Source organism: Hevea brasiliensis, chromosome 11 (genome assembly GCF_030052815.1).
Source record: "Hevea brasiliensis isolate MT/VB/25A 57/8 chromosome 11, ASM3005281v1, whole genome shotgun sequence".
NCBI lineage: Eukaryota > Viridiplantae > Streptophyta > Magnoliopsida > Malpighiales > Euphorbiaceae > Hevea > Hevea brasiliensis.
The window spans coordinates 29,998,445-30,016,148 of record NC_079503.1 but is presented as its reverse complement, the minus strand read 5'-3'; the positions used below and the strand labels follow the sequence as shown (position 1 = coordinate 30,016,148).

At 35.5% G+C, this 17,704-nt stretch overlaps 1 non-coding gene across 1 annotated transcript; it reads right to left on the bottom strand.

Annotated features, from left to right (window-relative positions):
- Nucleotides 1–17,235: 17,235 nt before the first annotated feature.
- Nucleotides 17,236–17,342, bottom strand: LOC131170976 (small nucleolar RNA R71). Its single transcript, XR_009141736.1, has one exon. It is a non-coding gene; the product is annotated as a small nucleolar RNA R71 (small nucleolar RNA).
- Nucleotides 17,343–17,704: the final 362 nt, after the last annotated feature.

Here is a 17,704-nt window from a genome sequence, read left to right as displayed (position 1 = left end):
CAATCTCTTGAATTAAGAACACTAGAAATTGTTTCTAGTGTCCTGTTTACATCTCTAATCTCTTAAAAGGCAGAACTTGAATTTCTAATTAATAGAAAAGGCTTTAGAAGCTGTTCAAGGGCTGCCATAGGTGTTCTTGGTGTGGACAAGCTAGAGGGACAACATCCGTGTCCTCAAGACGAATCTCAAAGGCGCAGACACGCTGCAGCACATCAAGAGGTTAGTGTAATCGTTCTTGATTTAATCTAGGGTTCTAAAATTAATCTGATTAATTTTAAAATATTAAATGGCAAATACAGATCCAAAAACATATTAAAATAGTTTTAATATGTTGTTTATCATTGAAATCAAATAGATAAAAATAAATCTTGCATGGTGCATGTGACCCTAGGTGAAAATTTTTGAATTCAATGGTATAATCTTGTGTTTTTCACGCCTGCCTTCAATTGGTATCAGAGCCACTATATTTGCCATTTATATTGATGTTTATATGATTTAATTGTGTGTTTGATCATGAGATCAAGAGTTTATTGCTGGTTGCAAAGTCAAAGTGGCGGCACAAATGATGAACACCATGGTGTGCATGGTTGATGCATCACAATGGTGTGCAAAGGTAAATGGATGGTGAATGTGCAATTGTTGTATGATTTAAGATCCATTTTATGTCTAATTAAATTGTTTAATTAGAATTTTTATCACACAATTAAATTATGATTCAAATCAGAATTTTAAAAATTGTTTAAATGTGATTCAAATCTGAATTTTAAAAGTTGTTTGAATGTGATTCAAATCTGAATTTTTAAAGTTATTTGAATCATATTTAAATCTGATTTTTTAAAATTGATTCAATAAAATTCAGATCTGATTTTTTAAAAAATATTTGAATGTGATTCAAATCTGATTTTTTAAAAAATGTTTGAATGTGATTCAAATCTGAATTTTTGAAGTTATTTGAATGTGATTCAAATCTGAATTTTTAAATTTGTTTGAATGAGATTCAAATCTGAATTTTTAAATTTATTTGAATCATATTCAAATCTGAATTTTTAAGTTGAATATGAGATATTCAATTTAATTTAAGTATGTATGTTTTATTTAATTGTTAAATAGTGAAATGCATGATGGATGATCATGGACTATAAAAGACCAATGTGATTGGATTTATTTCTTTTATGTTTCTTTGGGATTGTAAATTAATTAATTTATTTTAATTTATTTTGGGCATGTATTATTAAGTTTGTAATAATTTTTGGGTTGTAATTTCATTTATTTAAGTTCTTGTAAATTCGCCTTGGTATGCCAAGGATTACTATGTAATATTGGATTGCAAGAAGTTTAAGGAGGTCAAGAGCATTGGTGGGACCAGTGGGAGGAATTCAATATCAAGTGTTGATTATGTACTCCTTCAGCAACTCTTGTAAAATGAATTAATGAAATGCACCTAGGAATGCCCTGATTCAATTCTTGGTGGCTCAGAATTGAATCCCTTAGAAAGTCCATGATCATACCATATTTACTGCTTATCCATGAATGCATGAGATGTATGGGAATGTATGCAATTATATGATATATGCATGCTAAATGGATAATGAGCAAAGTGAGACCTTAATAGTAAATAGAATGACCATAAAATCTTCCAAACAAATGATTAAGTTGGAAATGCTATAATTAAAGTAATTATAACATAGGCCCTCAATTGGGGCAATTATTTTAAGAAATTTTAAATAGTTGCATAAGATGCAATTTATTTAAGAGATTTTCTTAAGAATAATTATTAAGCATGAGATGTTGTAAATATGTAAATGGTTTAGTGGCCAATATTGGATGTACCTGAGGACATTAAAATTATTTGCATAATTACTGGCTCAATGGGATCAACTTAACTAATGCAAGATAAGTCAATAATGGATGTACCTGAGATTTTGAGCATTAGGGGCTAGGTAAAGGATTGAACCTCACATGAGATGTGATGGGCAAAGAGTTGCTCACTTATAGTTTATTGTAATTCCAATAATGGATGTACCTGAGGATGATCAATAGAATTATAAGAATTCAATCACCCACTAGAAATCCATCCAACTAGGATTTCCGTTTTCTACTTTGGAAGTGTAGGATTTGCTAAGTTAGTGGGAGGACCAATTTGATTAAAAGACCATAATCATTTTGGTTAATTACATGATACATTTACTAATTAATCTGGTTATTTTTTGCAGTTAATTTTCTGATAAAAATGAGCACAAAACAACCACCACCATCCAATATCCTTGCAAGCATACTTGATCACAATAGGTCGACAGGACCTAATCTGTCTGATTGGCTAAGAAATTTGAAACTTGTCCTGAACCTTGAACATATAGGATATGTTCTAGATTCAAAATGTTCCTGGTCCCTTACCTCCAGAGGCCACACAAGAGGAACATGAAACTATGGACAAGTGGAAGGAGCATGATATGAGAGCTAAGTGTTACATGCTTGCTTCTATGAGTAATGAGTTACAGAAGCAACATGAGAACATGCAGAGTGCGAGTGAGATCCTCCTTCACCTACAAGAGTTGTATGGTGAGCACAGCAGGAATGCTAGGTATGAGATATCTAGACAGCTATTCCGTATGAGGATATCTGAGGGACAGAATGTTGGGGATCATGTCCACAAGATGATTCGGCTGATTGAGCAGTTGGAACATCTTGACTTCAACATGGATTTTCCAACTACAAACGGATTTGATCCTTTAGTCCCTTCCTGAGTCTTTTGGGAATTTTGTGACAAATTTCCATATGACTAAACAGGAATGCACCTTAGCTGAATTACTCAACATGCTGGTTATTGCCCAAAAGAATATGCCAGGCAATAAAGGAAAAGAGGTAGCTTTGTTGCATCTTCTTCCCTGGAAAGTCCAACAAGAAGAAGGGCAATAAGAAAAAGAAACCTCGATTCTGGTCCTTCCAAGAAAATAGCTAAACAGAAAAGGAAGACTAAAGGCGATGGAGGCAAAGGAAAGTGTTTCCACCGCCAAAAGGATGGGCACTTGAAAAGGAACCGCCTGAGTATCTTGCTTCTCTCAAGGACAAGAAGGATACACCTTCTAAGGTATGTCCATATCTTGTTATTTAGATTCGATGATACTTATAGTTCATCTACAGCTTGGGTTTTAGTTATCGTGCCGCTTCACATTTCTAATGATATGCGTGAACTAGCAAACAAGAGTACTTGCGTTCTCAAGATATTAGAGTCCGGATTGGCAATGGCTCAACTGTTGAAGCTTTAGCCATAGGATCTAAATCTTTTTACATGTTTGGACATGTTTTGTGTTTGGATAATATTTTATATGTACCTGATGCTTTTAAGAACATCATTTTTATATCTAGTTTGACTAGAAATGGCTATGAATTTCAGTTCACAGATGATGTTTGCAATATTTATTTTGGAAATAAATATGTTGGTTCGGGTTATATGAATGATGGTCTTTATTATTTGGATAATAATGACAAACACAAATTGAATGCAAGTGATCTAAAAGAATACAATGCCATGGTGAAAACAAACTCAAGTTCAAAATATATTTGGCACTTAAGGTTATGTCATGTTGCAGAAGATAGGATTGCAAAATTGGAGAAAATGGGGATTCTATCCTCATTGGGCTCTGAGCCTACTCCAACTTTTGAATCTTGCCTTCAAGGCAAAATGACTAGATTACCCTTTGTTGGACAAGGGCTAAGAGCTGAAAATATTTTGGAACTAATACATAGTGATGTATGTGGTCCGTTTAAAGAAATGGCTAGAGGGGGCTTTTCATTATTTTATTACCTTTACTGATGATAAATCAAGGTTTGGGTATTTGTATTTGATGAAATACAAACATGAATCTTTTGAAAAGTTCAAAGAATTTAAATCTGAAGTAGAAAATCAAACAGGAAAGAGTATTAAAGCTCTTGATCGGATCGTGGAGGTGAATATTTGAGTTCTGAATTTGATGATTACTTGAGAGAGCTTGGCATTTTTTCTCAGCTGACTCCTCCAGGAACGCCACAGCTGAATGGTGTATCTGAAAGGAGAAATCGTACCCTATTGGATATGGTACGTAGTATGATAAGCTATACTGATATGCCAATCTCCTTTTGGGGATTTGCATTAGAATCAGCTTTATATATTCTGAATAGGATTCCATCAAAATCAGTTTCTTCCACACCTTATGAGATATGGCATGGAAGAAAACCAAGTCTTAAGCATGTTAAGATTTGGGGTTGTCCAGCTTATATCAAAAAGCTGAACACTGATAAATTGGAGACCAGATCAGAAAGAGGTCGATTTGTTGGATATCCAAAAGATAGTTTTGGATATTATTTTTATTTGCCTACTTCACAAAAGGTTGTGATAAGTAGAGATGAAACATTTCTTGAACAACAGTTTGTTCAAGAAGGAGGCAAAGGAAGGCAAATAGAGTTAGAATTGGAGAATTCTGACCAACCAACAGATCAGATGGATATAGATCCATCTAGTCAACCTATACCCGTTGATGAAACATCTACAGGTGTTCCTCGTAGAACAACCAGGGTATCTCACCCACCAGTGAGATATGGTTTTCTTCATGAAGAAGAACAAGAGTTGTCTACTCATGAAGAAGTAGATCATGGAGATGATCCACTTACCTATGAAGAAGCTATATCAGATATAGACTCTTCAAAATGGATTGATGCTATGAAATCCGAGATTGATTCCATGTATAAGAATCAAGTTTAGGATCTTGTTGACCCACCTGAAGGTATTGTACCTATAGGGAACAAATGGGTTTTCAAGCAGAAAATTGGTTCTGATGGAAAGGTAGAGACCTATAAGACAAGGCTAGTAGCGAAAGGGTTTCGCCAAAGGGAAGGAATAGACTATGAGGAGACTTTCTCGCCTGTTGCCATGCTTAAATCAATTAGGATTTTATTAGCAATAGCTGCACATTATGATTATGAGATTTGGCAGATGGATGTCAAAACAACTTTTCTCAATGGATACATTGAAGAAAACATTTTCATGGAACAACCTAAGGGATTTGAATCCCAAGATGGTTCCAAGGTATGCAAGCTAAAGCGATCCATTTATGGGTTGAAACAAGCTTCGAGGAGTTGGAACATCCGTTTTGATGAAGCCATTAAATCTTTTGGTTTTATCAAAAATGAGGATGAGCCATGTGTATATAAGAAGGTTAGTGACAGTGCTATCACTTTCCTTGTCTTATATGTGGATGACATACTGTTGATGGGTAATGATACCGGTATGTTGACGACTATAAAGGTATGGTTGTCAAATACATTCTCCATGAAAGACTTAGGGGAGGCAACCTATATTCTTGGGATTCACATCTATAGAGATAGAGCGAAAAGAATAATTGGTTTATCCCAAAGTCTATACTTGGAAAAGGTGTTAAAGAGGTTTAACATGCTTGATTCCAAGAGAGGATTGTTACCAGTGAGACATGGTATCCACCTTTCTAAAGAGATGTCTCCAAAGACACCTGAAGAAAGAGATAAGATGGCCAGGATTCCATATGCTTCGGCTATTAGAAGTTTAATGTATGCAATGTTGTGTACTAGGCCGGATATCGCATATGCTGTTAGTTTGACTAGCAGGTATCAATCCAATCCAGGTTTGGAACACTGGATAGCTGTCAAGAATATTCTTTAGTACTTAAGAAGAACTAAGGATTTATTCTTAATTTATGGAGGTGGAGACTTGCAATTGGATGGTTATACTGATTCTGATTTCCAATCAGATATCGATGATAGAAAGTCTACCTCTGGATATGTGTTCATTTGTAATGGAGGTGCGATCGGTTGGAAGAGTTCCAAACAGAGCACGATTGCGATTCCACTATCGAGGTGAGTATATTGTTGCATCGATGTTGCAAAAGAAGTCGCTTGGATAAAGAAGTTCGTGATGTAACTTACGGAGTTCCTTCCATTGAGTCGCAGCCCATTACACTGTGACAACAATGGAGCAGCGATCATCTGAGCTAAGGAACCAAGGTCTCACCAGAAATCCAAACACATAGAAAGGCGCTACCACATTATCGGAGAAATAGTTGGGCGGCGATGTAGCCATGCAGAAAATAGCATCGGTGAAAATCCGGTGATCCATTCACTAAGCCTATGTCACAGACTCAGTTAGACCGACATCTTGAGAAGATAGGTCTAAGATATTGTAATGAATGGCTCTAGTGCTAGTGGGAGATTGTTAGTAGTATGCCCTAGAGCATATCATTTAGTATGTATCTTGTACATATTTTAATAATAAAAGGCATTTCCACTTTTCCGTTTACATAATATATTTATGTGTAATAGAAAAGGTCCATTGATATTTTGTTAGAAATATTATTCTTAAGTTGTTAAGAATATGAGTGACAATATTTCTAGCACAAAGTACCATAAATAGGTTCACAATCGAGGATATTTCATAATAAGGACATGACTTATCGGAAAGATTGTATTCATGTTTGTTCCCAAGTTATTTATATGAGATATTAATAAGATTTAATTGTGAGTCTTATGCCATATTTCAAACTTGATAGTAACTTATAAATGATAAGTAGGTCGAACCCGGTGACACTTATGACAAGCACATTGAGTTTACTCTTGTCAATCATTAGTCATAAATCATATCATTGCATATAATCTAAATACATGATATAGCACAGTTATCTTGTATATAGGTAGTTTGAGTTTGATACTGCTTTCATACTTGTACTATGTATGGGTATATGGGCATGTGTTGGCTCCTGCTAGTTATATATGGAGGTAGGTGTTGATCAAGATGGAATCTGTTCCTCTAAGTAAATAGAGATAAAATCCTATGTTCATTTAATTGTTCTTGATGTTTAAAGTTACTGGCCAGGCCAGATAGATTTATTAATAAAAGATTTTATGATGATAAAAATCTTTTAATCAAGAACTGGAATTAAAAGAGAACAAAATATTCATAGCAAATGGAGTTTGACATAAACCATGACTCCAGCTTGAGTTGGGATTTTGTAACAGAGAGATTCTAGTGCATGGTAACATATGATTATAGGTTCATTTAAGGTAAACCTTATTACTAATTGGGTGGCCATGGCATGCTATGCTAGGTGTTAACCATGGTCTATGAGGTTCATAAAATGATTTAGAGAAATCATTTATGGTAAGAAAGAGTTCTGATGATATTAAGAGTTGATATAATGTCTCATTGCCAATTAGTGATGAGCCTAGTAAGTCACACACATACACAAGTTATCACCTATTTAAATATGATTTAATTAATTAATTAAAGAGTTTAATTGATTAATTAAATAGATTTGGTTTGCAATTAAATTGCAAAGTCCCTAGCATGACTTGAAACCAAATCTAGATTATTGGATGTGTATTATAAATTAAATTTATATTTAAAGTGTTTAAATATGAATTTAATTGATGAGAAATTAATTAATAGAGATTAATTAATTAATTTATATTTGATATAAATTAATTAGAAGAAGAAAATAATTATTTTGGGTTAAGAACTCAAAATTAAGACACCGGGGCATTTTGGTCATTTTGCAGTGTGACACGTGGCACCATGAGATGGTGACACATGGCATAACACATAAGCTTGCCAAATGTTTTTTAATCATGTAAGATGATTAAAATCAAGATTAAATATAGGTTTGACACTTGGCACAATGTGATTGGGTCACTTAAACCTAGAGCTAATCAAAAGGTGACATGTGGCTAGGGTTTAATGTGTTAACCTAGCTATTTAAGTGTGGTTATGAAAAGAAAACATATCCAGCAGCCTCTCCTCTCAATTGTCACGCCACTTTGAGCCTCTCCAGCTATTTCTCTTCATCTCTCATCAATTCAAAGAGATTAGCCATCAATCTCTTGAATTAAGAACACTAGAAATTGTTTCTAGTGTCCTGTTTACATCTCTAATCTCTTAAAAGGAAGAACTTGAATTTCTAATTAATAGAAAAGGCTTTAGAAGCTGTTCAAGGGCTGCCATAGGTGTTCTTGGTGTGGACAAGCTAGAGGGACAACATCTGGTGTCCTGAAGACGAATCTCAAAGGCGCAGACACGCTGCAGCACATCAAGAGGTTAGTGTAATCGTTCTTGATTTAATCTAGGGTTCTAAAATTAATCTGATTAATTTTAAAATATTAAATGGCAAATACAGATCCAAAAACATATTAAAATAGTTTTAATATGTTGTGTATCATTAAAATCAAATAGATAAAAATAAATCTTGCATGGTGCATGTGACCCTAGGTGAAAATTTTTGAATTCAATGGTATAATCTTGTGTTTTTCACGCTTCTGTTCCTTCAGGGATTAGAGTGGATCCCAAGAAAATAGAAGCAATAATGGAATGGAAGCCTCCCAGGAATACAACTGAGGTCAGAAGCTTCTTGGGGCTAGCTGGGTATTACAGAAGATTTGTGAAGGGATTTTCCTTAATAGCTGCTCCAATGACCAAGTTGTTACACAAGAATGTTAGATTTGACTGGAATGACAAGTGTCAGACCAGTTTTGAGAAGTTGAAGGCTATGTTGACAGAGGCACCAGTGTTAACACAGCCAGTGTCAGGAAAGGACTTTGTGGTCTACAGTGATGCCTCTCATAATGGGTTAGGGTGTGTATTGATGCAAGAGGGGAAGGTGGTCGCTTATGCTTCCAGGCAGCTAAGGCCACATGAACAAAATTACCCTACCCATGATCTAGAGCTTGAAGCAATTATCTTCGCACTGAAGATATGGAGGCATTACTTGTATGGTGAAAAGTGCTACATTTACACGGACCACAAAAGCCTGAAATACCTGCCAACCCAGAAGGAGCTCAACCTTAGACAGAGACGATGGATTGAGTTCCTGAAAGATTATGGTTGTGTAATTGACTACCATCCTGGGAAGGCAAATGTAGTTGCTGATGCTTTGAGTAGAAAATCCATCACAGCTTTGAGGTCATTGAATGCCCGTCTATCTTTGGTTCGACATGGAGCTATTTTGGCTGAGTTGCAAGTGAGGCCAAACTCATTACAGATTTTAGATGGGCAGAAGGTAGATGAGAAGCTAATGGCTATTATGAGCAAAATCTCGGAGGAAAAGCAGCGATTATGAAGTGAAAGCGGATGGGTGTGCAGATTACAAAGGAAGACTGTGTGTACCAGATAATGAGCAATTGAAAGCCAGTATTCTGAAAGAGACACATGCCAGTGTTTATGCTATGCACCCAGGAAGTACAAAGATGTATCATGATCTAAAACTTCAGTATTGGTGGCTTGGTATGAAGAAAGACATAGCTGACTATGTGATTAAGTGCTTGACATGTCAGCAAGTCAAGGCAGAACATCAAGTTCCATCAGGTTTGCTACAGCCTATACGCATACCTGAATGGAAATGGGATCGGGTCACCATGGATTTTGTAAGTGGTCTACCTCTCACCCAGAAGAAACATGATACGAGATGGGTGATAGTAGATAGATTGTGAAGTCGAGACACTTTCTGCCGATTAGGGTGACTACTCCTTTGGAGAAGTTAGCAGAATTGTATATCAGTGAGATAGTTAGACTACATGGAATTCCACTTTCCATCATATCTGATCGAGACCCAAGGTTTACATCGAGATTTTGGAAGAAGTTGCATGAATCCTTGGGTACAAAACTCCACTTCAGCATAGCCTTCCATCCTCAAACGGATGGGCAATCAGAAAGAGTAATCCAGGTAAACAATTAAACCAATTGAATTAATACAACTACTGAACTAAAATGATAACAATAACATGAAAAATATGTCAGGTCCTTGAGGATATGCTGAGGAGTTGTGTCATTGAGTTTGAGGGAAGTTGGGATAAATACCTCCCACTGGCAGAATTTGCATACAACAATAGCTACCAAGCTAGTATCCAAATGGCCCCGTATGAAGCACTGTATGGGAGAAAATGTAGAACTCCATTGTGATGGACTGAATTGGGCGAAGACAAACTGGTGGGGCCAGACCTGGTGAAATAGATTGAGGAGAAAGTGAAACTAATCAAAGCTAATCTGAAGGTTGCCTCAGACAGACAGAAATCTTATGCCGACCTGAAGAGAAAAGAAATAGAATATGCGGTTGGCGACAAAGTGTTCCTCAAGGTGTCACCGTGGAAGAAGGTATTGAGGTTTGGAAGAAAAGGTAAGTTAAGCCCTAGGTTCATTGGCCCATATGAAGTCATTAAACGTGTGGGTCTAGTGGCCTATAGGCTAGCTTTACCACCAGAGCTGGACAAGATCCATAATGCGTTCCACGTGTCCATGCTCAGAAGATACCGTTCAGATCCTTCACATGTCATCTCCAGGGAAGAAATTGAAATATAGTCGGATTTGACATATGAAGAAGAACCTCTATGGATCCTGGTTCGAGAAGTAAAAGAATTAAGGAACAAGCAGATTCCACTGGTGAAAGTGCTTTGGAGGCACCACAACACCGAGGAGGCAACTTGGGAAAGTGAAGAGACGATGAGGCAATAGTTCCCTCAACTGTTTGCATCAAGTAAATTTTGAGGACGAAATTTAAATTAGAGGGGAAGAGTTGTAACACCCTCCCGGTAGCAACTCCGTACATGCTACTGTTCCGGTGACCGGTGTCGGTCCGGACAGCTAGAACGTCCGGAAAAATATTTAAACTAAAGTGAGGGACCATAATTAACTCAAATATTAATAAGAAAAATTTAGAAAAAATTTTAGAAATAAAATACAATCAAGTTAAATGAGCCGGTGCCCAAGCGATGGGTAACCCAGAGGGAAGTTGCGGTTCTCGCAACTAGTAGCCCTAGACCCTGGTAAAAATTCATAAAATAAATTTTGGGACTCCAGAGAAGGGTCATTGAGGTTCCTATGGCATTAGAATGCCAAGAAAATATTTAGAAAAATTTTTCAATCGGTACAGACAATTTTGACCCGTTAAGCCAAACGGAGGGCATTTTGGTCATTTCGCCTTCAGAGACGATTTTTGGCCGACTTGTCCAGATGAGTAAATAATTATTATGACATAAAATGTGAATAAATATTGCTAAAAATTAAATTGAAAATAAGTAGAGAAGTAAAGAATATAAAATGAGATAAAAGGCTCATTTATGACATATTATGATGTCATTTAAAAGCTCCCTCCAATCATAATTAAACAACCATCTAATTAACTAATAAAAGAGACAAAAGAAGACCAAAAAAATTCTGCTCTTCTTCTTCTTCTTCCTCAAGCCGTGACCTCTCCTCCATAACCCTCCATGAAAATTTCCTTTAATTACTTCCGTTTCCCATGAAATTCCACTACTAAACCCTAAGTCACCTTTACAAAAAATTTATCCACACACTCTAAGGAAACTCTAGGCAGCCTAAAAAAAGGAAAGAAAGTGAAGTCAAGCTTGGGAAAATTCTGCCCTACAAGAGGTTAGTGCCTATTTACACTTATACCTCTTTTATTCCACGTTAAAGACGTAATATACGTAGGAATTTGTGAATCAAATGAATGAAATTTATGTGTATATACCCCATGGAATTCGGCAGCCCTAAGGAAGGAATAAGATGGAGTGTTTTTGATGGACTTGGAGTGAACTAGAAATCATGTTTAAAGTATATAAACATAAGGATAATGAATTAGTTAGTTAACTAAGGTAATTTGTGTAAACCTTGAATATGAGCTAGGGTTTGGGAGTGAAACTTGGACTTTGCTTATGAAATTGTTGCCTAGTGAGTGCAGCAGGGTGGCTGTGATTCCAGCCCACTTAGACAGCCATAAATTTGGCTGTGTAGGTTCAATTGGTGTTTGGACAATTGGACATGAAACTAGACATATAATTGCACAATTTTGCTGAAGAAACTATGCCCAAAAGACCAAAGCAAGTAGACCAAAAATTGGCCCCAATCCGGATACCCTGCAATTAAATTCTGCAGAATGACCAAATGAACAGTAACTGTTCATTTGGCCATAACTCACTGTAGAATGGCGTAATTGACCTGAAATTTTTACAGCAACAAGATAAGATATAGACAAACGACTTTGATGAATAAATCTACCCCAAATTATGACCAGAACCTATCCAACAAGGTAGTGGAAGTCACTGTTCACTGCACTGTAGATATGGTCAATTCTGCAGTTTTGCAACCCGGCCAGCTGTGGTTTTTGGACCATATCCGGAGCTACAAAACTCCAAATGGAGTGATTCAAAAAAAGAAATTCAACTAGACAAAATAAGAAACAACTTTCATGTTTACCATTTCCTTAAATTTTCACTGTAACAGTCACTAATGGAACAGTAAATTTGGGGTACAAAAACTGAAAATTCTGCCCCCTTAGTGCTAAGCTTAGAAATGGTATTGGTGATTAATTCCAACAAGTTTTAAATGAAAAATGTGGTACATTGGGAGTGTTAAAACCAATGCACCTATTTTCTATCCAAAAGTCAACATTTTTGTTGACTAATGAAGTGAATAGTGACACCAAAACTTGAAATTCAAAAATTGAAGAATTCAAAAGTATCAAATGCCCTAGTATACCTAACAAGATTGGTTTGGATAGTTTCGCATGCCAATAGGGTTCAGTTAGCAATACTGCACATGCCATTATGCCATTCTGTGATTTCATGGCTTTTAACCATTCTGACCTTGTGTTGAGATTTGGCCTTGTGTCTGATGTTATTACAGCTTATTAGTTGTTCTGTTGCACACCGGGAGATGCATATGTGACCGATGGTGTGACGGCCTGAGGTACTAGATACCCAGTGCCAGTTTACCTATTTATCCAGTCCAGTCGTTCAGTATAGGTTACTTGGGCAACCAAAAGAATGAAAGTTGACAAAGTTAACGAAATAAATGAATATAACAAACACAAACAAATAAGACATATACATTCAATACATATTTATTTTCTGCTATTCCCTGTTATTTTATTATTGCACCACTAAGCATTATTACTTAGCGCGTTGCTTTTGCCACGCGTAGGTTCTGGAGATACTGATTGAGAGCCCAGTAGACCGCAGACTGGGTGAGACCGTCCTGCAGCTCTGCATAGTGTCCGTGTCACCTCACGCTCCACAGTGCATTGGTAGGACACTAGGTTTCATTTTGGTATTTTGTAACTAACTTTTATTTTCTCATATGTAATTGAACTTATGTAATGTATTTTGATTTTCATGTAAATAATGAAAATTGTGTTGGTGAATGGAAAAGTGAATATTTATCTGTGACTTGTATATGATTATCGCATGAGATGAATGATTGAGAAATGAAATTAAAAGATATTGAGATTTTGATATTGGAGTTTGAGATGATTGAATATGATTATTGGAAGTGTTTTTCACAGGTTTCGAAGAACTGTTTTCTCCATTTTTAGCCGGTACTCTGCCGGATTTTCTATAAAATTTTCGAAACCTCAAATAAATTATAATTTCAATAAATGACTTAAATGAATTATATTTCATAAATTATATTCAAAACTATGATAAAAATAAATTAAGGAAGAATAAAAATGATTGAGATAGAATAAAGTGTTCCGGTACACCGTGTGACATATTTTACTCGGATATACTGTAGACGGGTAAGGGGTGTCACAATACAAACTTTTAAAACTAGTAAAATTTTTGTCCCATTTTATTTTGCCGCAAATTTTTTAGAAATTTCGGTAGAGTGCTGTCTGTATTTTGAGAAAACAGTTCCTCAAATACCTGTAAAAAGCAGTTCTAATAATTTATCAATTCCACAACAATCCTCCCAAGCAATTTCTACATCATTTATCAATTTCCAAAAATTCAAATCCACAATTTCCAATTCAAATATCATCCAAAATATTAATAATTACTTTCATTCAAATTAAAATAAAATACTTCCATTCATATGTAATTAAATGTAAAATAATTTATATACATCATATTAAAAATTTACATTAGGAAAAATCCAAACTAAAATTTATTACAAACTTTATACAAACGGCTCAAGACCAGTTTTACATGTCCATATATTTACATATATTACATATCAAAATAAATTTTTATAGTCAGGGTATAAAATACACCCGATAACATCAAACAGGTAGCTCCTCAATCCTCAGCAGCTCAATTTACTGCTCTTCTAGTGTCTAAATCAGCGACAGCAATAACAGCCATCGCTGAGTACTAGGACTCAGTGGTGCACAACATACTAAAATAAACTTTATGCAGAATTTAAATCACATTTATTCAAAATTTAAATTGAACATGAGCAATACATTCAAAACATGACTTATGAAATTTTAATCCAAAGAATTTCATTTCAAAAGTCTCAAAACACATTTCATAAAAACACACAGTTATATCATGCCATTCGGAACAAATATAATCTCAATAGCCAGAGGCTAAGGAGAAGTCACATCACAAGGCTAGCTAGCTCAAATTTATGGATATCCATTCAATTTCTTTTTCTACTGGCACACACCTCAACACTTCAGCCAGAGAAGGAACCAAAATTCGAAACTGATTACCCCCACTAGTCATGCTAGTGAGGTGTTCAAATATATGGTCATGACACTGTGGTTTCTAAACTTATCTTAACAATTTACTAAACATTGCCATTTCAAATATACACAAATAAACTTTCAATAATTAAAAGCAAAAGTAAAATACACATTTCATGCACTTATTAATGAATTTTAAAGCATGTTGATGTTGTGCACAAACCTTAAGCGAGTCGCCTCTTAGCCTTGATTCGATTCCTCGGGTCCTTTCCCAGTGTTCTTTTCAACTGAAACACACAGTTTCACAGTGTTTCAGTATCATAACTTATCAGAAATCCAAAATAAATTCAAATTCACCTATACGAAGCTTTAATATGCTAAAATTGACGTTCCTTAAAATTTGTGCTTCGGGGTTACTATTTACAACACTATTCAAGTTAATTTGTTGACTTTCTAAGGCTTAATAGGTATGGGAACTCCAACTATCCTCACATACCACATTTTGGTCACCAATTTTGTTGGTTTTGGTTGTTTTCTCAAAACTTAGGTCTTTTAAGCAAAATTGTAAATTTTCAGTTTTGGTGTCTTATGTTGCACTGTTCCATTGGTCATTTTTCTGTTAGAATTTGGTAACACTTTCTTCATAGAAAATGTTCCCTATTGTCTTAAATTTATTCTCCTTTTTGAATCACTCCATTTGGAGTTTTTTAGCTTAAGTTATAGCCATTTGAATCATGGCTACCGGATTGGACTTAACCCAGATTTCTGAGCACCAAACTGGTTCTGGCAGTTTTAGGTCACCAAATTTGGGTGGCCAAATAACTTGGTTAATGGCATAATTTGGGTTTATGTTCATCATGAAAGTTTTAGGTCTATATCTCAGCTTTTCACTGGTAAAATTTCAGGTCATTTAGACCTGCCTAGTCCAAGTTATGGCCAAATGAATAAATACTATTCATTTGGTCATTTTTGTACAGGTCAGATTGCCTAATCCGGATTTGGTCAATTTGTTAACTAAGTTATGGTCACTTTTTGGGCATGATTCCTGAATGAAAAATGTTCCATTTAGTGTCTATTTTCATTCTCAATTGGTGTCACACCAATTGGACTTGTAAATTTTTAGTTTTAGACTCTGAAAGGGACCTTGGTCTTGCTACCTGCAGTATGACCCTAAGCAATCCGAATTTGCATTTGGTTCCAACACTTCTAACATACTCCAATTGGTCACAAATGACCATTTCTCACCTCAAACCAAGTCCAACACACCATTTAACACATTCTCACTTTTTTGTCTTCCAAACCCTAGGTCCAAACCCTAACTTTCATACAATTTAACTTGTATACATTCCGAACACCAATCCATAGTTTATATTCAATATTCAACCTAAACAACCATTTAAATAGATCAAATTTACTCATTCTAAACCTAAATCCTAGCTGACCAAAATTCATGTTTAACAAGAAAAGCATAATTTTTGAGATTTCTAAATTTAAATCCTTATTTTAAAGTCCACTTCCATGCATACATAACTAATTTAACTTAAAAGAAAGCTTACCTCAATGAAGCTTTTCTATCTTCTCCAATTCTTAAATTTTCCCCTTTCTTTTTTGTTTCCAATCTTCAAATCAAGACTCAAGGATAATTTTTTGTTAAGGAAAGTCTACAATTGATGGTTACTTTTAGGGTTTTGGAAAACTTGGGTAAACTTCCATGGAGGATTTTGAGAGAAAGAGCTTGGGAGAGAGAGGGACGGCAAATGAAAGAAGATGAGTGTTTTCTTCTTTTTTTTTTCTTTTATTAGTTTATCCCTTAGGAAGACAAAAATTTAAATAAAATAAATTTTAATTATAATAATTAATGCATCATGCATGAGGTCATGCACGATGTCATCACTTTTTAGTTTTCCTATTTCTTTTTTTTTATTTATTTTTACATTAGTTTTTTAATTAAATTTCCAATTCTGAAATTTTCTTTCCTTTAATTTTATTTGACAGTTAGGTCAGGAGTCAGCTCTTGGGGTCAATTGACAAAATTACCCCTCGCCGGTTCGACCCGGTTTGAAAATAATTCAATATTTCTTCCAGATCCCTGACCTAATTATTTGACTGGCTTAACAATTCTTTTTCATGATTTTCTCTTTTCCACTGTGTTCACAATAGTACTAAGGATCGCAGCGTCACATTTTACGGTTAGAAAGTTGAGTTTAAATCGACTTTGCAATCCTTCCCAAGAAGGTCACCCATCGTTGTGACTCTCGACTCATTTAACTTTTTAAGTTCTGTTTTTCTTATTTATACTTAACTAATTGAAAAATACTAACTAATTGTGTTTAAGGCTTATCTAGTTGTCTTAAGTGTGGTTCTAATCCTTTTACTTGTCTAGACCAACACCGGTCACCGAAATAGTGAAATATACCAGGCTATGTAAATAGGGGTGTTACGATCTATCCAAGGATTTCAGCCCAGTGTCACAAGACCCAGAGTGGAAGCCAACAACTTTGAGTTAAAACCAGCATGGCTTCAAATGATTCAACAAACCCAATTTGGAGGTTCACCAACAAAAGATCCACACTATCACCTCCAGTGCTTTCTTGCCTTATGTGACACGTTTTAGATGAATGGAGTGTTTGATCAAGCCATAAGGCTCAGAGCATTCCCATTCTCCCTTCGAGACAGAGTAAGGAAGTGGTTACTTTCTCAACCAACTGGAAAGTTCACCACTTGGAAAAACCTCTCACAAGCTTTTCTAGCAAGGTATTTCCCGCCTGTAAAGACTGCAAGACTGAAGCTTGAGCTCAACACCTTAAGACAAAAGGAAAGTGAATCACTCTATGATGCATTGGAAAGATATAAGGACCTGCAGATGGAATGTCCACACCATGGCGTAGAGGATTGGTTACTAGTACAAAATTTCTATAATGGGTTACTACCCTTTACAAGGAGCACAGTAGATTCGGCTACAGAAGGTGACCTAATGGAGAAAACAGTGACACAAGAACTTGAACTTTTAGAGAGGGTCGCATATCATAATTATAAGTGGTCAAATGGAAGAGGAACCGCAAAGAGAATAGCAAGGGTCCTAGAAGTGGATGCCCTGAGCATGATAAATGCTCAATTTGATCAACTCATAAAGAGACCTGACAGAATGCAAGCCAACACAGTTGGTATAAGCAACTAGCATTGCGACAACTATGGAGGAGGATATACAACCTCAGAATTCAATAGCTTCAATGAACCCTCCATAGAAC